General features: G+C 39.2%; 1 protein-coding gene across 1 annotated transcript in view; it reads left to right on the plus strand.

Annotated features, from left to right (window-relative positions):
* ALMS1 (ALMS1 centrosome and basal body associated protein) overlaps positions 1-23404 on the plus strand; it is a 204946-nt gene that overhangs the window by 635 nt on the left and 180907 nt on the right. The window lies entirely within an intron of this gene.

Consider the following 23404-nt stretch of genomic DNA (forward strand, 5'->3'; position numbering starts at 1 on the left):
TGAGGAGGGAAAAGGGCGGTGTAGGTTTGGGGAGAGTAGTTGCCTCGGGAGTATCTTGTTCAGGAGACATTTAACAGATTAACTTGACTGAAGTGTAGGACTCTCCTCCAGGGAGTAAGGTGGATTATGTACGCTGCGCGATCAGTTAGTCTTGAGAAGCATCTGGCAGATTGCGCTTCTCTGGACCTTTGTTTGTAGCAATTAAAGGGGTCCCTAGCCGATAGGAGGGCCTTGGAATGTAAGGGGCTTCTGATGCAGCTCCAAACAGTTTGAAAACTAGAAAGCATAAGGTAATACACAGTGGAGAAAGAGCCAGTTTCGTGGTCGACCTGCTAAGATCAAATGACTCTGTTTAATTTTATACTAAAAAAATTCTGCTTTTCCATGAGCAAGACCTGTGCTATTCAGTACGCTAGCCACTGAATATGTGTGGCTCTATCTTAATTAGTTACAAATAAAATAAAAAATTCACTGCTTTTGTTCTTCTATAATCACTTTTCAAGTGCTCAGTAGCCACACTTAGCTAGTGGCCACGATATTGGACAGTGTAGATACAGAACAGGTCTATCATCACGGACAGTGATGCTGTAGACTGTTGATCACTGAAGAGGAGTAGTTGTTGTTTTGCCTGGTTAATATTCCAGTGGGTATTTAATTCATTGAGCATATTTATTAAGCATTCACCATTTGCTACACATTATGCAGGGTGCTAAGGAAATGTTGGTAAAGTCAAACATTTTTGGTCTCTGCCTTCCTAGGATTCATGGTCTAGACAGGGAGGTAGTCAAAATTCAGATGATCACAAAAGTAAATGCAAAACTGTTAAGTGCTACCAGCTATGAAAGTGAAGTAAGGTGATCTGGGGAAGTCAGGGAAGCTGGGGAAAGCTTTCTTGAGATTATGATAGAGCCAATATTTGAAAACAGATTAAGGTTAATCAGGCAAAAAGCCTTCTAGTTGAGGAGAAAGCACAGAAGGGTACTGTTGATTAGAGAAAATATGGCATTTTTAAAGGTCCAAAGGCAAGTGTGTTTAGAGCACAGTCTACATTGCTTTGTGTGCTATGCAAGGAGTTAACGCTTTTATCTCTGGAGATTGGGCAAGACAGTGAAAATGTTTTAAACAAGGGATGTCTGATAAGATTTGTGTTTCAGAAAGATCATTTTCTAGCAGGGAAGAGAAGAGCTGTGACAGCAGTGTGGGATGGGGGACAGCAGTCATGGGTCAGGGATACTAGTCAGTAGGCCAGTGCCTACTGATTAGTCATGGGTCAGAGATACTAATCAGCATTGCTGGCAAAAGATGATAATGTTTCAGAATAGGGATATGTTGGTGGATACAGGGAAAAGTAGATAAAGAGATATTTAAGAGAAAAGAGATATTTAAGAGGCAAAATAATCATTTAATAATGGTTTGACTGTGGAAGTTGAGGTGTTCAATGATTAGAGGAGAGGTCTGGGCTGGAGATCTCAAGTTGTAAGTCATCTGTATAGAGATGATAATTAAAACTACACTTGTGGACTAGGGCTTCTTTTATTTTGTTCTGTGACTTGTTTGAATAACTATTAAGGTTTAAATTTATATGTTTAAACCTGGAGGAGGAATTTTTGAACTGATCTTCTTTAACACTTGCCACAACAAAGGTGAGGAAATGATCCTATTTAACAGTGACTTATCTATGTGCAATAGAAAGTCTTGCTTTTTCAGCTCAGCTTATTTTCCCCTCCAGAATTTTTTTTTTTTTTTTTTTTGTAGAGGCAGAGTCTCACTGTACCGCCCTTGGTAGAGTGCTGTGGCGTCACACAGCTCACAGCAACCTCCAGTTCCTGGGCCCAGGCAATTCTCTTGTCTCAGCCTCCCAAGTAGCTGGGACTATAGGTGCCTGTCACAACACCCGGCTATCCCCTCCAGAATTTTTTTGAGAGAAATCAGAAAATATATGAAGGTGTAGATGGTATTATGTATTAAAGATAGTTTTAAGGTGATTAATAAGAATTAGGATAATTTTTCCTTTAGTTCACTGACACATTAGAACTTACTGGCATAGGTCAAAAGTGCTTAAAGGAGAAAATGTTTAATATGTTTCTTACTAGAAATGTATGAACCATGAAATTCTTAGAAGATGTGTCTGTTGTGTAGCATTTAATGTAGTGTATTCAGAGGAGGTCATCAAATGATAGGAAACATAAATTTCATCCAGTTTACTCTCCAGTTAAATTACAGAGTTGAAGTATTCAATTTATTCTCTCATTTCTCATTAAATAATAAGGATATTCTAGCGTGCTGTATGAGGCAGTGATTAAGTTTGTAGTCCTGTTATTAGGACTGGGGTAAAGTATGGACCTGTTTAAATTTGAAGCAAAATGACTAGCCTTATAACCAAGTCTTTTTTTTTTTTTTTTTTTTTAATAGAGTCTCACTTTGTCGCCCTTGGTAGAGTGCTATGGCATCACAGCTCACAGCAACCTCCAGCTCTTGTGCTTAGGCGATTCTCTTGCCTCAGCTTCCTGAGTAGCTGGGACTATAGGTGCCTGCCAGAACACCAGCTTTTTTTTTTGTTGTTGTTGTTGTTGTTGCAGTTTGGCCGGGGACGGGTTCGAACCTGCCACCCTTGGTACATGGGTCCGGCACCCCACTTACTGAGCGATAGGTGCTCCCCCATAACCAAGTTTTTTTTTTTTTTTTTTTGTAGAGACAGAGTCTCACTCTATGGCCTTCGGTAGAGCGCCGTGGCCTCAACACAGCTCACAGCAACCTCCAACTCCTGGGCTTAAGCGATTCTCTTGCCTCAGCCTCCCGAGCAGCTGGGACTACAGGTGCCTGCCACAACGCCTGGCTATTTTTTGGTTGCAGTTTGGCCAGGGCCGGGTTTGAACCCGTCACCCTCCGTATATGGGGCCAGCGCCTTACCAACTGAGCCACAGGCGCCGCCCATAACCAAGTTTTTAAAAGAGTTCTGAGAAGTGGGTGATACAGAGCCTTTGTTGTTTATGCTGGTTCTACAGATCATTTGAACTCCTCTACTTATAATTCCTCAATGTAAATTTCTTTTTCTTTTCTTTTTTTTTTCACTTTGTTGCCTTTGGTAGAATGCCATGGCATCATATCTCACAGCAACCTCAAACTCCTGGGCTCAAGCAGTTCTCTTGCCTCAGTCTCCTGAGTAGCTGGGACTATAGGCGCCTGCCACAATGCCCTACTATTTTTAGAGACGAGGTCTTCCTCTGGCTCAGGCTGGTCTTGAACCCATGAACTCAGGTAAACCACCCACCTTGGCCTAAGTGCTAGGATTACAGGCGTGAGCCACTGTGCCTAGCCTCCTCAATGTAAATTTCTGAGCTATGCTGGGGTAGATGATTCAGTTCTGTGGTTTGGTATCACTAGAAAATATTGGTCTTTTTTTTTTTTTTTAAGACACGGTCTCACTCTGTGCCCTGGGCTAGAATGTGCCATGGTGTCAGCCTCATTACAGCAACCTCAAACTCCTGGGCTCAAGCTATCCTCATGGCTCAGCCTCCCAAGTAGCTGGGACTATAGTCACTTGCCACAATGCCAGGCTAATTTTTACTATTTTTAGTAGAAATTAGGTCTCACTCTTACTCAGGTTGGTCTTCAACTTCTGAGCTCAAGGAATCTTCCTGCTTTGGCCTCCCAGACCCATTGAGGTTGTGAAGACCACCTACTTTTATGTTTTTTCTGACAGTTGTATAGCTTTTACCCTTACATTTAGGTCTTGATCCACTTTGAGTTAATTTTTATATATGGTATGAAGAAAGGGTTCAAGCTTCATTCTTTTGTATGTGATTACCCAGCACCATTTGTTAAAGAGGCTTTTTTCTCCCCTATTGATTATCAAAAATCAGTTGACCATAGCTAACTGTATAGGGGTTTATTTCTGGATTCTCAATTCTGTTCCATTGATCTGTATGCCTGGCCTTATGCTACATTACACTTTTTTGATTACTGTTGCTTTGTTATAAGTTTTGAAATGGAGTTCTTCTACTTTGTTTTTCTTTTTTAAGACTTTTTGGCTATTCTGGAGCCCTGGCAATTTTATATGAGTTTTAGGATCAGCTTGTTAGTTTCTACATAGAAACCAGCCATTATTATTATTATTATTCTTAGTAGTAGTATTTTTGAGACAGAGTCTCAAGCCATTGCCCTGAGTAGAGTGCCATGGTGTAATAGCTTACAGCAACCTCCAACTTGGGTTCAAGCGATCCTCTTGCCTCAGTTTTTCTATTTTTAGTAGAGAGGGGATCTTGCTTTTGCTCAGGCTGGTCTTGAACTCATGAGGTCAAGCAATCTACCTGCCTTGGCCTCCCAGAGTGCTAGGCTTACAGGCATGAGCCACTGTGCCTGGCCATCTAGCCAGTATTTTGTAAGAAATTTTGATAAATCCATAGATCAATTTGGAAATATTGTCATTTTATATTAAATCATCTGATCCACAAACAAAGCATATCTTTCATTTATAGTCAAGTGTCACTGACAGGGATATCTTCTGAGAAATATGTTCTGAGAAATGTGTAGTAGGCATTCATTGTGTGAACATCACAGAGTGTACTTATGGGAGTCTAGATGAAATGGCCTACCAAACACTTAGGCTATATAGTCTAGGCCAGGTGTCCTCAAACTTTTTAAACAGGGGGCCAATTCACTGTCCCTCAGACCGTTGGAGGGCCGGACTATAGTTTAAAAAAAAAAAACTATGAACAAATTCCTATGCACACTGCACATATCTTATTTTGAAGTAAAAAACAAAATGGGAACAAATACAATTCACACCGCTTCATGTGGCCTGCGGGCCGCAGTTTGGGGACGCCTGGCTCTAGACTATATCATGTTACGATACTGAATACTGTAGGCAGGTGTAACACGATGGTTAGAAGTCAGGAGGATTGCTTGAACCCAGGAATTTGGGGTTGCAGTGAGCTGTTATGGCACCATTGTATTCCAGCTTAGGGTGAAAGACTGAGATCCTTTTTCAAAAAATAAAAAAATGTGTTGTTCGGGCTCCACGTATTTTGGGATTTTGCATGTATTTTGATATCTTGTTTATTTTTTCCTTTAAAAGTATACAAGTAACATGATGTCATGATAAATATGTATATACTTAGTGAAATGGTCTCTACAGTCAAGCACATTAACCTATCCATTGTCTCACCAAGTTATTCCCTTTTAGTGGTGAGAACATCTAAAATCTATTTTTTTTTTTTTCAAACGTTCTTTTTTTTTTTTTTTTGTGGTTTTTGGCTGGGCCTGGGTTTGAACCCACGACCTCCGGCATATGGGACCGGCGCCCTACTCCTTGAGCTACAGGCGCCGCCCAACATCTAAAATCATTTTAGCAAAAATCCCGATTGCAGTATATTATTAACTGTAGTCCTCATGTTATACATTAAATATGTAGACTCGTTCAGCCTTAATATCTGCTACCTTGTATCGTTTGACCTCATTTCCCATTTCCTCCTCCACCTTCTGCCCCTGATATCTACTTTTTTATTCTCTTTGTGTATTTGATAGTTAAAAAGGCGGCGCCTGTGGCTCAGTCGGTAAGGCGCCGGCCCCATATACCGAGGGTGGCGGGTTCAAACCCGGCCCCGGCCAAACTGCAACCAAAAAATAGCCGGGCGTTGTGGCGAGCGCCTGTAGTCCCAGCTACTCGGGAGGCTGAGGCAAGAGAATTGCTTAAGCCCAGGATTTGGAGCTCAGCTGTGAGCTGTGTGATGCCATGGCACTCTACCGAGGGCGATAAAGTGAGACTCTGTCTCTACAAAAAAAAAAAAAAAAAAAAAGATTCCACATAAAAGTGAGATCATGCAGGGTATTTCTCTCTGTGCCTAGCTTATTTTGCTTAGCCCTACATCTTCTAGGTTATCCATATTGTGACAAATGGCAGATCACCTTCTTTATAAGATTGAACAATATTTGTGTGTGTGTTTATATCTCGTTTCTTTATCTATTTGTCTATCAATGGATACTTTAGTTGTTTCCATATCTTGTCTATTATGAATAATGCTTCAGGGAACATGGGAGTTTGGATACCTTTACAGGGTGGTAATTTCATTTTCTTCAGGTATTTATTAAAAAAAATGAGATTGCTGGATTATATGGTGGTTCTATTTTTAATTTCTTTAGAAAACTCTATTCTGTTTTCCATAATTGCTATACCAGTCTACATTTCTACAAACAGTATACAAGAGTTCCCTTTTCTCCACATCCTCTCTAGCACTGATAATAACCATCCTAGCATGTATGAAATGAGATCTCATTGTGGTTTTGATTTGTATTTCCCTGATGATTAGTGATGTTGAGCAACTTTCATATATTGGTTGGCCATTTTTCTTTTTTTTCTTCTTTGGAGAAATATCTATTCAGGTCCCTTGCCATTTTATTTATTTATTTATTTATTTATTTACAGAGTCTCACTTTGTCACCGTTGGTAGAATGCCATGGCCTCATAGCTCACAGCAACCTCACTCACATAAGCAACCTTTTGGGCTTATGTGATCCTCTTGCTTCAGTCTCCCAAGCAGCTGGGACTGTGGGCACCATCCACAACTCCCGGCTATTTTTAGAGACAGGGTCTTGTTCTTGCTTAGGCTGGTCTGGAACTCCTGAGCTCAAGCAATTCACCTGCCTTGGCCTCTCAGAGTGTTAGGATTATAGGCATGAGCCATTGCTCCCAGCATTTGCCCATTTTTTAAAATTAGCATATTCATTTTTCTGCTGTTGAGTTGTATGTTTTTTTTTAAACATATTTTTGATATTAACTCCTTATCAGGTATATGATTCACAAATATTTTCCCCCTGTGCATAGGCTGCATTTTCATTTTGTTGATGTTTTCTTTGTTGTACAAAAACTCTTTGCAGACATAACCCAGGGTACAGACAAGCCAGCTTAATGGCATTCCATACTTAGGAATGTGAATAGGCTCCCAAGGTGCCCCATAAGGATAATTTACAATTAAATAATTAAATTAATAATTTGGGGCTGGGTGCAGTGGTTCACACGTGTAATCCTATAAATAGAAAAACTAGCTGGGCATTGTGGGGGCCACCTGTAGTCCCAGCTACTTGGGAGGCTGGGTGAGGCTGAGGAGGAGGATCGCCAGAGCCTAAGAGTTTGAGGTTGCTGTGAGCTGTGACCTGGGGGCCCTCTACCCAGAGACCGTGGCTTTGTTTGCCTTTGTGTAGGCAATGCTGGACTCATAGAATGATTTGGAAGTGTTAAGGCAGATTAGTGTTAGTTCTTTTTTAAATGTTTGGTAGAATTCTTCAGTCTTCTGGTTCTGGACTTTTTCTTTGTTTTCTTTTTTTTTTTGTCTGTGTGTGTTTTTTTTTTTTTTTAAGAGACCTAGTCTCACTTTGTCTCCCTCAGTAGAGTGCTGTGGCCCATCACAGTTCACAGCAACCTCCAGCTCTTGGGCTTAGGCGATTCTCTTGCCTCAGCCTCCTGAGTAACTGGGACTACAGGTGCCCACCACAATGCTGACTGGTTTTTGTTGTAGTTGTCGTTGTTCAGCAGGCCCGGGCTGGGTTTGAACCTGCAGTCCCAATGTATGTGGCTGGCACCATAGCCACTGTGCTATGGGCCCTGAGCCAGCTTCTTAAATATTTAACCCATTGATTTTCAAGTTTTATTCCGTTTCTAATAAATTCAAGGAAAATGTGTTTCTTTCTAAGTGCCATTTTAGTTGTATCCTGTGAATTTTCTTATGTATTACTCAAAATTTTGTTCTAAATATTTTATTTCCTATTTTTTATTTTCTATTGTGATTTTTTTTTTCTTAGACAGAATCTCACTATTTTGCCCTTGGTAGAGTGCTGTGGCATCACAGCTCACAGCAACCTCAAACTCTTGGACTTAAACAATTTACTTGCCTTAGCCTCCCAGGTAGCTGGGACAACAGGCGCCCGCCACAACGCCCTGCTATTTTTTTTTTTTTTTTGTAGCGACAAGAGTCTCACTTTATCGAGACTCACACAGGTCACAACAACCTCCAACTCTTGGGCTTAGGTGATTCTCTTGACTTGGCCTTCCGAGTAGCTGGGACTACAGGCGCCTGCCACAACTCCCAGTATTTTTTTGTTGCAATTGTTGTTGTTTAGCAGACCTGGGCTGGGCTCAAACCCGCCAGCTGGCCGGTGTCCTACTCACTGAGCTATGGATGCTGAGCCTCCATTGTGATTTTTTTAAGCACCTAGTTTACATAAGAGGTATAGCGTTCCTTGTAACAGTTTTTATTTATTTTAAAATTCTCACTACATTTTATTTTTCAATTTCCATTGCTATTTTAGTTTAGAGATACAGAGGTAGAAAATAGAGTTTAATTTGTTTTTTCTTTCTATAGTTGTTTTCTAACTTAAAACAACTAAAGGTTGCTTTGCATTTATTTAGTAATAAAAAAGTACATGTCAAAAAAAAGAAAAGCAATACAAAATATAAAATAAAATGAAAGAAATATATCTACAATTTTAAGTGTAAATATAGTAACAGTTGTCAAATCAAATTTTCAAAGCTATATGCAATTTGTAAGCTACATGTTATTTATAACAAATATACCTAAGTCATAAAGACAAGAGAATGTTTAAAAATAAAAATACAGAAAATAACATGCCAGAAAATAATAACATTCAGGGTGTCCTGGAAGTTACCCCTTAAGTTACCGGTATTTGGGGAAAATGGGAAACTGTAGCTAAATGCTTACAAAATATTCATTATGAAATTTTACAAAATAGTTATAAAATATTCTCTATGTGTTGGCTACCTCTTTGAAAATTTTGAAATAGAAGAATTAGCCAGGCATTGTGGCGGCTGCCTGTAGTACCAGCTGCTCAGGAGCCTGAGGCAGGAGGTTTATTTGAGCCCAGGAGTTTAAAGTTGCTATGAACTAGGCTGATGCGATGGTACTCTAGTCTAGAGAACAGAGTAAGACTGTGTCTTGGAAAAAAAAAGTACTGAGAAGAAAAAAAAGTATTGGGTATCAAAGATGATAACATAATGACAAAATTGTTAATTCATTTAGAAGATATAATAATTCTTAATTTGTATACATCTAACAGAATGTTTTAAGGCTGTCTTAAAACTATAGGAAGAAGTGGTGGGATATTTTAATGTATCTTTGTTAACAATTAATAGGTCAAAGGAACAAAAAAATAACCAAGGAAAATGAAAACAACTTGATCTGATAACCTTATTTAGAACTTAGTATCCAATAATTAGAGGTAAAATTCCTCCCAAATACACAGGGACATTTATGAAAACAAAACTTGTGCTGACCTGTGATGTAAATTTTAACTAATTTTTTATGCAAAGCAGTCTTAAGTTGGTTGTTTTAAGTTAGGAAACTATAACCATAAAAAGAAAAAAACAAATTATTGTGTATTGTGAGAGCTATATATCCTGTTTCATTCTTTTTTTTTTTTTAGGGACAGAGTCTCACTTTATCGGCCTCAGTAGAGTGCTGTGGCGTCACACAGCTCACAGCAACCTCCAGCTTCTGGGCTTAGGTGATTCTCTTCCCTTGGCCTCCTGAGTAGCTGGGACTACAGGCGCCCGCCACAACACTGGGCTATTTTTTGTTGCAGTTTGGCCGGGGTTGGGTTTGAACCTACTACCCTCGGTATATGGGGCCAGCGCCCTGCTCACTGAGCCACAGGCGCCGCCCTCCAGTTTCATTCTTTTGCATGAGGCTATCCAATTTTCCCAGCACAATTTATTGAATAGTGTGTCCTTTCTTCAGAGTCTCTTTTTGTCTGCTTTGTCAAAGATTAGTTGGTTGTAGATAATGTGGTTTTTTATTTCTGGGCGCTCTATTCTGTTCCATGGACCTATGCAGACACAGAAATTGATACAGCTGATCTCTTGCCTTTCAAGTGTTAAAAAAAAAAGATGATGCAACTGGTAAGGATTATTCTTGGGTTCTCTTTTCTTCTGGCTGGGGTAGATCCATTGGCTGGGGTAGATCCATTGGCTGGGGTAGATGCATTAGCAGTTTTAGGTTATTACTTCCTTACTATTCATGCTGTAGTTTGCTTGAAAACTTCTAAAATGCCTATGTTGTAGCCCTTCCATGTACTCCGATGTCTCTTCAGGTTTCTTTCATAGATTTCTTGTATTTAACCCATTGTGTGCTATTATTAGGCAGTAACTTATAGTAACTTACAACTCACTTATTTTGCTTTTAATTGTGTTCTGTTTAGTATTTCACCTTTATAATGACTTTTACATTTGGAATTTTTAATTTTTTGTTAACATTTCTCTTTTTTAATAGTCAGGGTTGTTCTGTGTTGCTCACGTTGGATGGAGTGCAGTGGCACAATTATAGGTCCTTGCAGCTGCGAATTCCTGGGCTCAAACGATCCTCCTGCCTCAGCCTGTTGAATATCTGGGATTATAGGCATGTGTCACCACACCTGGCTAATTAAAAAAATTTTACTTTTCTATTTTAGAGATGAGGTTTTAGTATATTCCCTAGGTTGATCTCAAACTCCTGGCCTCAAGTGATCCTTCTGGTTTATCCCCCACAGTGTTGGGATTGCTGGACTCAGTGGCTCATGTGGTGGTGGCACATGGCCTCAAGAGGCCGTGAGAAAATGTGCCCTGTTTTTTTCATTTTTAAGTGAGGATAATAGCTTGATGGTGGTTGTGAAGTGGAACTGTTGTATGTGGTATATGTGAAAGTGCTTTATAAACTGAGAAATATGATATAAATATTGGATTATTTTTATTGTATAATTGTGGTGATTGTATTATATCTCTACTTAGGTAAGTTTTTGATTTTCAGTTTGTTCCATTAAATCGTCTTGTATGGGAACAGTCATTTAATCAAAGCAATAGTAGAACACGAATATGTGATACAAATGTGGTCTCTTTGGAAACAACAGCTCAGTGCAGTTCTGGGGATGATCAGGTATGTTTTTTGTAACTGGCAATTTTTTTTCATCATCCTAATTCCTGTGAAAGGAAATATTTTGTTTTGATAAGCAGCACAAGAAATTCCGATTTAGCTATGAAGAATAGGAGGAAGTAAATAAATCTTTTTTTTTTTTTTTTTTTAAGGCAAGCAAGCATGAAATAAAGTTTATTGAGGAAGAGACAGATAGGCTTATAGAGTAAGAAAGCTAACAGCAGGATACATTTGCCATAGGCAGTGAATGGGCTTGGATTGCTAGGACAAGTAGGCAAAAATGCCTTCTGTTTTTTGTTTTTAAGGCAAAGTCTCATTCTGTCCCTTAGGCTGGAGTAAAATGGCACAATCCTAACTCCCTGTAACGTCAAACTCATGGGCTCAAGCAGTCCTCTTGGCTCAGCCTCCTTCCTGAGTTGCTAGCACTACAAGCAGGCACCACCACACCCCGTTTAATTTTTTAAATTTTTTGTAGAGATGGGATCTCACTGTATTTGTTGCCCAGGCTAGTCTCTTGAACTCCTGAACTCGTGACTTTAAGCAGTCATCTTGCCTAGGCCTTCCAAATTGCTGGGATTACAGGTATGAGCCCCTGTGCATGGCTTAATATTCTGTTTTTCTAATAGATCTTTTTTTTTCATAACTCTTTATATTCTTGAAGTATTCTGAAGAACTTTTGTTTATATGGATTATCTATATAGATACTTAGTATACAAGAAATTAAACATTTAAAATTTATTTTAAAATAATAAACCTATTTCATGTTACCGTAAGTAGTAGTATTTTAAAGTGAAAAGTGACTATTTACAAACCCCAGAATAATTTAGTTAGAAGAGTAGCACTGTTATACATTTTTGCAGATCTCTTCAATGTCTGGCTTAATAGAAGACAGTTGGTACATTAGTAAGGATTCTTTAGAGAAACAGACGAAGAGGATGGAGATATATATATACATGTATATTTATCTAAATATAGATAGATGTATGAGGGTTGTCTGGAATGTATCCGGCCATGTAATATGAAATATTATTTTAACAATGGCTGGATAATTTCTGGATAGACCTCGTATATCTTGGTTGCTGTTTATACTAAGGAATTGGTTTATGTGATTATGGAAGTTGAGAAGTCCCAAGTTCTGCAAATTGGAGACTCAGGAGAGACTATGTACAGTTCAAATTTGAGCCCATAGGTCTGAAAACCAGGACAGTGAGTGGGTCTCACTCTGAAAGTAGAAGACAGTCCAGCTGGCAGACCATCAGGCAGAGAGAGCAAATTTTCTCTTGCTCAGCCTTTTGTTCTATGTAGACCTTCAATGAGGTGGATCAGGCCTGCCTAGTCTGGGGAGAGCAATCTGTTTTACTTAGTTTCCAAATTCAAATGTTAATCTCATCCTCATGAACATACTCAAAATAATGTTTAATTAAATATCTGGACACTGTGTGATCCAGTCAGTTTGATACATAAAATTTACCATCATTGATGGATTTTCGTATCTGCTTCTGCATTCAATCTTTTTAGATGTATTGTTTTGGCTGAAGTATATGAAAACATTCTAGCCTCACATAGGTAGTTAGAAAAAGGAGGCTGTCATAGATTCCTTGAAAGGATGTCAGTGACCCTCAGGGGTCCTTGGGCCACACTTTGAGAACTGTGACCTAGAACATGGGCCATTAACTTTGAAGAAATGCAGAAATCATGAGGAGGTAGGAAAAAGTCTCATACGTGGTTATTGGAAGACAAATACAGTCTTATGTTTATAATGGTTAAATATTTTTAAGGTTAATTATCTAATAACTTGGGTATCATATTTCTTTTGGCACATTCGGTTTTCCTCAAATTGTAGGCTACCCATTATGGCAAAATATGAAGGCAGGGAGATTCGCATCACTAAGTAAAAGGAATTACAGAAACATTGAACAGAAAAAGCACAGTATTCTGGGGCCATTAAATGAAGGAGGATTGTTCTGGGGTGGAATTGTGTTCCTCAAATGATATGCTGACATCCTAATCCCCAGTACCTCAGAATGTGACCTTATTTGGAAATAGAGTGATTGCAGGTATAATTATTTCAGTTAAAATGAAGTCATATTGGAGTTGTGTAGGCCCTTAATCTAATATGACTGGTGTCCTTACATATATAAGAGAGGGGAATGCCATGTGAAGAAGAAAGCACAAAAGGAGGGGATGGCCATGTGAGGACAGAGGCAGAGATTGGAATTACGCTGCCACAAGACAAGGAATACCTGGGACTTCCAGAAGATTGAAGTAGTAAGAAAGGATCCTCCCTTAGAGGCTTCAGAGGGAGTATGACACTGCCAATACCTTGATTTCAAACTTCTAGACTCTAGAACCATGAGAGAATAAATATCTCTTGTTTTAAGTGGTCGAGTTCATATCACTTTGTTATGGCAGCCCTGGGAAGCTAATGCAGGGTTATATTTCTAAATAATTTAATACTCTCTGAGAGCTTATTTATGCTAGAGCATAATCCAAAAATTGGTATCTTCCGTCCCTGTCTTATAGAATAGGAAACATAATGGATCCTAAAGCACTTCATTTCTGCCTTTATACCTGGGTTCCCAGAATAGCTGGAACATTATGCAGTGCTCTAATTCTCTTCCCTCTTTTCTCTGGATTATTCTGCTCATTATTTATCTGTGTTGCTGTCATCTGAGTTATACCTTTCTTTCTTTCTTTATTTTTTTTTGGCCAGGGCTGGGTTTGAACCCGCCACCTCCGGCATATGGGACCGGCGCCCTACCCCTTGAGCCACAGGCGCCGCCCATACCTTTCTTTATTAATTGAAAACTGTAGCTCTGCTTCCTCTCCCTTTATTAGTTTCTTTCATTTCAACTTAACTCATCCAGTGCCTGAAGTTCTCAGGTCTTTGATCTAACCTCCAGCAATCTTTCTCTCCCTGTCTCTTTCCAACTGTCTCCTGCCCCTTCATGGTCAGAGTTTTCTTTTTGTAGAGACAGAGTCTCACTTTATCACCCTGGGTAGAGTGCTGTGGCATCACACAGCTCACAGCAACCTCCAACTCCTGGGCTTAGGCAATTCTCTTGCCTCAGCCTCCCGCGTAGCTGGGACCATAGGCGCCCTGCCACAATGCCCGGTTATTTTTTGTTGCAGTGTGGCTGGGGCCGGGTTTGAACCCGCCACCCTCAGTGTATGGGGCTGGCGCCCTACCCACTGAGCCACAGGCGCTGCCCCGTGGTCAGAGTTTATGTAGACTTTGTCACTGCCAGCAACTTGAGTACAGATATCTCGTCCTCTCTCTCTTTACAATTACTGCCCCATTTAATATTCTTTGCTCTGATACAGTGAAATTTAAGAGTTCTCTACATTTTTTGCTTCCTTTTTGTGATATCCTACCCTATTTTTTAAAAGTCAGGTTTATCTAGATATAAATTAAAAATTAACTCTTTTAGCTGTATAGTTTGTTAAATATTTTTCACAAATATATAGTCATGCAACCACCACTACTTTTGAGATATATACATTTCCATCATCCCCCAAAAGTTCGCACGTGTTCTTTTAGTCTGTTCCTTCACCCTTAGTCCTTAGAGACTGCCGATTCAATTTCTGTCTCTGTAGTTTCACCTTTTCAGAAACATATAGGAAACTTGCTTTTGAGATTCATTCATGTTACTGTATATATCAATAGTTTGTTCTGGCTCGGTGTTGTTACGGTGTTGGCCACATGCACCTAGGCTGGTGGGTTCGAGCCCAGCCCGGGCCAGCTAAGCAATAATAACTGTGACAGAAAAATAGCTAGGCATTGTGGTGGGCGCCTGTAGTCCCAGCTGCTTGGGAGGCTGAGGTAAGAGAATCGCTTAAGCCAAGGAGTTTGAGGTTGCTGTGAGCTTTGACACCATGGCACTCTACCGAGGGCGACAAAGTGAGACTGTCTCAAAAGAGTTTGTTCTACTTAATTTTTATGGAAGTCTTATGCCTACTCAAAAACCCACACATAAATGGAATAGTAGTATTAGTAGTAGTATAGTAGTATTCCATTTATGTGTGGGTTTTTGAGTAGGCATAAGACTTCAATTCTCTTAAGTAAATACCTAGGAATGGATTTGTTGACCGGTATGGTAATTGTATGTTTAACATTATAGGAAAGTGTCAGCACCCATAGCTCATTGGGTAGGGTGCCGGCCACGTACACTGAGGCTGGTGGTTTTGAACCTGGCCTGGGCCAGGTGAAAAAGCAACAGTGATAACCGCAACATCAAAAAAAAATAAAACCAAACCAAACATTATAGGAAAGTGTCAAACTGTTTTCCAAATTGGCATACCATTTTGTGTTCCCAGTAGTGTATGAGCATTGTAGTTGTTTTGCATTCTTAACAGCCCCTAGAATGTCTGTTTTTTTTTTTTTTTTTTAAATATTAGCCACTCCAGAAAGGTATATTGTGGTGAGTCATTGTGATTTGAATATGCATATCCCTGATTACTAATATTGTTTTTTTTTTTTTTTTTTTTGAGACAGAGTCTTACTTTGTCACCTTTGGTACAGTGCCCTTGTGTCACAACTCACAGTAACCTCAAACTCCTCAGGCTCAAGTGATTCTTTTGTCTCAGCCTCCCTAGTAGCTGGGACTACAGGCTCTCGCCACAATGCCTGGCTATTTTTTTAGAGACAGGGTCTCAGACTTGCTCAGACTGGTCTTGAACTCCTGTGCTTAAGCAATCCACCCATCTTGGCCTCTCAGAGTGCTAAGATTACAGGGTGGGCTACCAGGCAACAGACACAGTGCCTAGCCTGTTGAGCATCTTTTTGTGCTTATTTGCCCTCCATGTTTCTTCATCAGTGAAAGATCTGTTTAAATGTCCTCCTTTTTTTTTTTTTTTTTTCCTGAGACAGAGTCTTACTGTGTCGCCCTGGGTAGAGTGCGTGGCCTCATAGCTCACAGCAACCTCGAACTCTTGGGCTTAAGTGATTTTTCTTGCCTCAGCCTCTCAGGTAGCTGGGACTACAGGCGCCCGCCACAACGCCCAGCTATTTTTTGTTGGAGTTGTCATTGTTGTTTAGCTGGCCAGTGCTGGGTTCGAACCCACCAGCCTTGATGTATGTGGCTGGCTCTGTAACCACTGTGCTACAGGTGCTGAGCCTAAATGTCCTCCATTTTTTAATGGTTGTTTTATTTTATTTGTTGAGCTTTGAGAGTTTTTTATAGATGTAGATGCAAGCCCTGTATCAATGTTTTTTGGAAATATTTCTTCCAGTCTATGTCTTGCCTATTCTCTTATCTTTGAAAACAGAAGTTTTAATTTTAACGAAATTGGTTTATTGATTTTGTTTTTCCTTTTGTAGTTTTTACTTCTTGTGTCCTATCTGGGAAATCTTGGCCTAATACTAACAGATTTTTCTAAACCAGCGTTTCTCAACCTTCGCACTATTGACATTTTAGGCTGAATAATTCTTTATTGTAGGGGCTATCCTGTGTGTTGGAAGATTTTCAGCAGCATCCCTTGTTTCTTCCTACTAGGTAAAGCAATATACTCCTCCAAGTTGTAGCTATCTAAAATGTTTCCTACTGTTGCTAAATGTCCCATGGTTGAGAGGAAAGGGGTACTAAAGTCTCCCCCAGTTGAGAACAACTGTTTTAAAAGTTTTATATAGTTTTAGGTTTTACATTTATGTTTGTGATCCATTTCAATTGATTTCTGTATATGGTGTGACTACCTATTGTTATACCAGCACCATTTGCTATTTTTTTTTTTTAGTGGATTTCTTGACATCTTCATCAAAAATCAATTACCCTTATACTCAGCCATTGCTAATACTATTTTTCATATTACATGGCTGGATACTTTCCCTCATATACCTAGTCTCATGACAGTATTATGCCCTTAATTACTGTCTTTAAATCAGGTTATGTGATTTCTCTTGCTTTGTTCCTTTTTTTTTGAGATAGAACCTCAAGCTGTTGCCCTGGGTAGAGTGCTGTGACATCACAGCTCACAGCCACTTCCAACTCCTGGACTCAAGCGATTCTCTTGCCTCTGCCTCCCAAGTAGCTGGGACCACAGGCGCCCGCCACAATGCTCAGCTATTTTTTGGTTGTAGCCGTCATTGTTGTTTGATGGGCCTGGGCTGGATTCGAACCCGCCAGCTCAGTTGTACGTTGCTGGTGCCTTAGCCACTTGAGCCACAGGTGCCGAGCCTGTTCCTCTTTTTAAAAACAGTTTGTTTATTCTAGATTCTTTGAATTTCTATATATGTTTTAGTTCATCAATTTCCATTTTAAAAGGCTGTTGGGATTTTGATAAAGATTACATAAATTGGCTCTGTGCCCATAGCACAGTGGTTATGGCGCCAGCCACATACACTGAGGGTGGCAGGTTTCAACCTTCCACCTAAACAACTAAACAACTGCAACAAAAAAATAGCCGGCTGTTGTGGCGGGTGCCTGTAGTCCAAGCTACTAGGGAGGCTGAGGCAAGAGAATCGCGTAAGCCTAAGAGTTTGAGGTTGCTACCTGTGACACACACAATGGCACTCTACTCAGAGCGACATAGTGAGACTCTGTAACAACAACAAGAAGATTATATAAAGTGAATCTATAAGTCAATTTGGAGAGAATTGGCATTTTAATAATATTGAATTTTCTAATCCGTAAACATGGCAGTTCTCAGTTTATTTACATCTTTAATTTCTTCATCAGTGTTTTGTTGTCTTCAGTGTACCAGTCTTACTCATCTTGTGTTACGCTTCTTGGCATTTTAATTTCCTGTTGTTCACTACAAGTATACAGAAATATAGTTGACTTTATATTGACATTGTATCCTTTGACCTTGCTAATCTCACTGGTTTTAGTAGCTTTTTTGTACATTCTTTAGGACTTTTGACAATCATATCAACTGAATTCCTTTTTAATATATTTGCCTCACGGGCGGCGCCTGTGGCTCAGTCGGTAAGGCGCTGGCCCCATATACCAAGGGTGGCGGGTTCAAACCCGGCCCCGGCCGAACTGCAACCAAAAAATAGCCGGGCGTTGTGGCGGGCGCCTGTAGTCCCAGCTACTCGGGAGGCTGAGGCAAGAGAATCGCTTAAGCCCAGGAGTTGGAGGTTGCTGTGAGCTGTGTGAGGCCACGGCACTCTACCGAGGGCCATAAAGTGAGACTCTGTCTCTACCAAAAAAAAAAAAAAATAAAATAATATATTTGCCTCACATTTCCTTTTTTTGCCTTATATCATTGGCTAGGGTATGCCTATTCTTCTAGTTGGTCTACTTTGTGTTCTGAGCACAACCCTATGAATGCAAGTATTACCAACAATATTTGTATTGCTAAATATAGCATAGAACATAAATACTTTTCAGTCCTTATCTTAGGTACAGAAAATGTATTTGACACTGCTAAGTATTGCATAACCTCTTAACATCATTTCCTTTCTTGGCTTCTCCTGGTTTTCTTTCTCTTCCTCTGACTATCTTTTGCTCCTCTTAGTATCCTTTGCTGCTTTATTTTCATCTGTTAAATCTCAAAATAAAAATTTATAAGCTGTGGACCTGAGTATGATTCAAATGTATTTGCAAAAAATAATTTTTTTGGCACAATGTTTTAAGAAATTTTGAAATAGAGTACTTTAAAGTGAGCATGCAGTACATACTGAGACAGAAGTCTAATTACTCTTTAATTCCAGGACAGGTCCTCTCTCTCCCTTTGTTTGTTGCCTTTTTTTTTGTTTGATGTTTTTTTTAGAGACAGAGTCTTGCTTTGTTACTGAGGCTAGAGTATAGTGGCATTATCATAGCTTACTGCAGCTTCATACTCCTGGGCTCACGTGATATTCCTACCTCAACCTCCTGAGTAGCTGAGACTATGGGCAGGCACCACCACACCTGGCTAATTTTTCATTTTTTACAGATATGGTGTCTCACTCTATTGCCCAGGCTGATCTTGAATTCTTGGGCTCAAGTGATTCTCTTGCCATGGCCTCTCAAAGTGCTGGGATTATAGGTGTAAGCCAGTGTGCCTGGTCCAGATTCCCTCATTTGTCTTACCTCCCTAGGTCCCTATACACATTGGTGTTTTTGACTACTGCTTGAAATGTTGGAATTTTTTGATTCTTATCCAGATCCAAGGCTTTAATTATATTTGTATACTGGTAACTTACAAATTTATATCTCCAGCCTTTACTTCTTCCTCAAAATTTGTTTATATTTATTTGAATGTTTGTTATCCCTACTTACATCTGTCAAAAATACTTAGAGATTTCTTTGTCTTTTTATATAGATATAAAAGGTATACCACAAAGACTCTTTGTATGATAGAAACATAGGCACAAAATGCATAATGCAGAAAGAAAAGGAATGTTGAACAGAGATATTTTAAAATTCATTTTTTGATGGGAAATTTTAAGAAATACGTTTGCATGGGGAAAGGAATGATTTAGTAATGAGAGAAAAATGGGTGAAGGAAAGTGGGAGAATTACCTATGATTCTTCCACCTGAAGTGGAAAAAATGGAATGAAGTGCGAAGGCCTTTGAGAGGAAGAGAGAGTTTTTTTTTAAGAGCCAGGGTCTTGCTCTTTGCTCTGTTACTCAGGTTGGAGTATAGTGGCGCAGTCATAGCTTATTTAAGCCTCAAATTCCTGGCCTCAAGTGATCCTACTGCCTTGGCCTTCCAAAGTGCTAGGATTATAGGTGTGAGCCACCACATCTGGTCTGAGAGACCTTTTCTTATAGTTGTAAGATAGAAATCCTGCAATAGGGTTGTAGATCTCCAGATGGTGGTAGGAAGACAATGGCGTTCTTTTCAGTGCCATATACTTAAGTGAAGTAGATGAGATCATCAGTTGAATATGAAGGAGAGTTCTATAGTTATGAGGAGAGAAGGTATAAAGTAGTCATTTTAAACAGTCAGCTCACCAGGAAAATGTAGTAGAATTTCCAGACATTACTGATGTGACTTTGAGTTTTAATGTCATCAGTTGAAAGGAAAACCAGTTAGTTGGGGTTTATGGATTCTCTAGCAACGTACTGCTTAAATTCAAGCAAGGAGAAGGTTCAGCCAGCTTTAACTTTTACTTGACAAATAGGATAGTGGGAGAAAAAGGCAAGAAAGTTAAGGATGTTTGCCAGGCAGTGATTTATAAGGATGACTGTGAATGCTCAGAGGGATGAACAGGGAAATACAGAGAACAAAGGAATGACAAAAGGTGTAAATGTGATAGGATAGTTGTCTTTATGATATTAAAGAATTATTGCAGTTGGCTGGGCACAGTGGCACACACCTGTAATCTTAGCACTTTGAGAGGTGAGGTGGGTAGGTTGCTTGAGTTCAGGAGTTTGAGACAGCCTGAGCAAGAGTGACACCCTGTCTTTACTAAAAATAGAAAAAGTACCCCGTTTCCCTGAAAATAAGACATCCTCCAAAAATAAGACCTACTTACAGGAAAGATAAGATGTCCCCTGAAAATAAGACCTACAGCATCTTTGGGAGCACACCTTAAAATAAGACACTGTCTTATTTTCGAGGAAACAGGGTAGCTGAGTGTTGTGGCAGGCTGAGGCAAGAGGATTACTGAGCCCAGGAGTTTGAGATTGCTGTGAGCTGTGATGCCATGGTACTCTACCAAGGGCAAGAAAATGAGGTCTGTCTCAAAAAAAAAAAAAGAAAGAAAAAAGAAAAAGAAATGCTCATACAGTAAGTAAAAAAAAAAAATCCAGGGCCAAGAGGATCACTTGAGTTCTAAAGTTCAAGACCAGCCTGAACAAAAGTGAGACCCCATCTTGGGTGTTAAAAAAAAAAAAAAATAAAAACAGGGTGTTAAAAAAAAAAAATAAAACAGCCAGGTGTTGTGGCAAGCACCTATAGTCCCAGCTACTCAACAGGCAAGAGGATTGGTTGAACCCAAGAGTTTAGGTTGCTGTGAACTATGAACACCACAACACTCAACTGGGGGCAACAAAGTGAGACTCTGTTTTTGTAGCAAAACAAATAAACAAAAAATCCAACTATCTACTATTAGTTATATAAACATAAGCAAAGAATAATGCTTAGAAAAAATATTCTAATATGTTAACACTACTCATCTGTGGTTTGTGAGATTATGGATGAGCAGACTTCTAAAATATCTGTCCCTTCTTACTGGATAAATTAGTCAAAAGTATAATATCATGTTACTACTGGAAAGAGGCTTTTACCTTTCTAATATTTGAAAATAAAAAGCATGAGAATGATTAATTTTAAACTTTTTTTTGTGGAACACTCCATTTTATATATAGGGCTAGTAAGTCAATGAAAAGTTTTAAAGCAGAATTCCAATTATTCTGTTACTCTGACTCAGCGATCCACAGGAACTGTATTAAGGGGCTGCAGCATTAGGAAGGTTGAGAACCACTGCTCTAACTACACCAAAATCTCTAGTCCCATACTCATAGCTCAGCCTCTTTGACATGCTTTGAGCCTGGGACCCACAGCTGACTCCTCTGTCCTGATTACAGATATATTCATTAATCCCCTGCCTATTCTCTGACCTTCACAGACAACTTACTGTCTAGCTCAGCGGTTCTCAACCTCTGGGTCGCAACCCACAGGAACTATATCGAAGGGCCGCCACATTAGGAAGGTTGAGAACCACTGCTCTAGCTTCTCAACTGCAATCCTTTTTTTTTTTTTTTTTGAGACAGTTTCACTTTATTGCCCTTGATAGAGTGCTGTGATGTCACAGCTCATAGCAACCTCCAACTCCTGGGCTTAGGTGATTCTCTTGCCGCAGCCTCCCAAGTAGCTGGGACTACAGGTGCCTGCCACACACCTGGCTATTTTTTGTTGCAGTTTGGCTGGGGCCGGGTTTGAACCCACGACCCTTGGTATATGGGGCTGGCGCTACCCACCGAGCACAGGCGCTGCCCCAAGTTTTTTTTTTTTTTTTTTTTATTGAGAGTCTCACTCTGTCGCCCTTGGTGGAGTGCCACTGGCACCGTAGCTCACAGTAACCTCAAACTCCTAGGTTCAAGTGATTCTCTTTCTTTAGCCTCCGAAGTAGCTGGGACTGTAGGTACCCGCTATAACGCCTGGCTATTTCTTTTCTTTTCTTTCTTTCTTTCTTTTTAGAGGTAGCATCTCACTCTATCTTAGGCTGGTCTCGAACTTGTGAGCTCAGGTGATCTACCTGCCTCGGCTTCCCAGAGTGCTGGGACTATAGGCATGGGCCACTGCGCCCGGCCTTTATGAGCATTTCATTAATGAATTTTAAATACTGAAAATGCCGCTTCAGAGACAAAAGTCATATTGGAAAATATCTGTGAAAATCTCTCTAAATTGTAATACATCTTTTTTTATGGATTCTGGGTCATCTAGGAATTGAAAGGTATCTTTCTTAACATTTGAGTTGATCAAGAAAAAAGAGTACAATAGACTATTTATAAAATAATAAATCAAATCAATACAGTGTAAGGCTGCTGTGAGCATGTCATTTTCTTCTGTTTTTATTTAAATAACGTAAAATTGAATGAAATATTCAACCAAAGATTTCAGATAAAGATTAAAATACTGCAAGTAGAGGATACCTGGTAAAACGGGAAAGAGAAATAAGTTTGAAAATATAATAACATTGTTAAATTCAAAAAATAGGGAAAAAGTAGATAAATTCCTAGTAAATACAGTCCAGATAAAAAAACCCCACAATGAAATGAACTTTATATAAAAGTCTCAAAGGTTATAGAGGTAGACTGGGATGACTAAGGAGAAAATTGAAGTTATGGTAGCATGTATACCAGCTACCAAAAAGGATTTTGGCCCGAGTAGAGCCATTGATGAAATACTTTAATAAAGTTTTAAGGAAAATTGAATTTCCTTGTATAAAATGAATATAAAACGAAGTTATGAAAAGTAGTTATAAAACAAAGCTAGGCATTCTAAAATGCTGGGGATTTAATTACGAGTATGTATGAAAATGTTAAAGTGTTAGCTAATATGATTTGTAAGTTTGGTCTACCACTACCTAGTAAGAAATATTAAGATGTCTTTTTTTTTTAATTAATTTATTTTTATTGTTGGGGATTCATTGCGGGTACAATAAGCCAGGTTACACTGATTGCATTTGTTAGGTAAAGAACCTCTTGCAATCATGTCTTGCTCCCAGAAGGTGTGGCACACACCAAGGCCCCACAAGATGTCTTAATATAAAAAAAAAAATAATTGACTTGGAAGGCTGAGGTAGGAGGCTTGAACCTAGAAATTCAAATCTAGCCTGGATAGCCTAATGAGACTTTATCTCTTTAAAAAAAAAAAAAAAATCATTGCTGTCCTTTATTAGATTTAATTGGATGAAATGCTATAATGTAGTTTGATCTTTTTTAGTGTTTATTCCTAATCAAATTATTTAGAAATAAATGAATATAAAAGGATACTTTCATAGCATGATAGGAATAATATACTTAATTATTAACTAATATCAAATTTAAAAGGAAAATGTCTTTAAAAGCGGCTAATATTAGTATTTCATTGAACTTTAATTCAGCATTGC

This window comes from Nycticebus coucang, chromosome 4 (genome assembly GCF_027406575.1).
Source record: "Nycticebus coucang isolate mNycCou1 chromosome 4, mNycCou1.pri, whole genome shotgun sequence".
Lineage (NCBI taxonomy): Eukaryota > Metazoa > Chordata > Mammalia > Primates > Lorisidae > Nycticebus > Nycticebus coucang.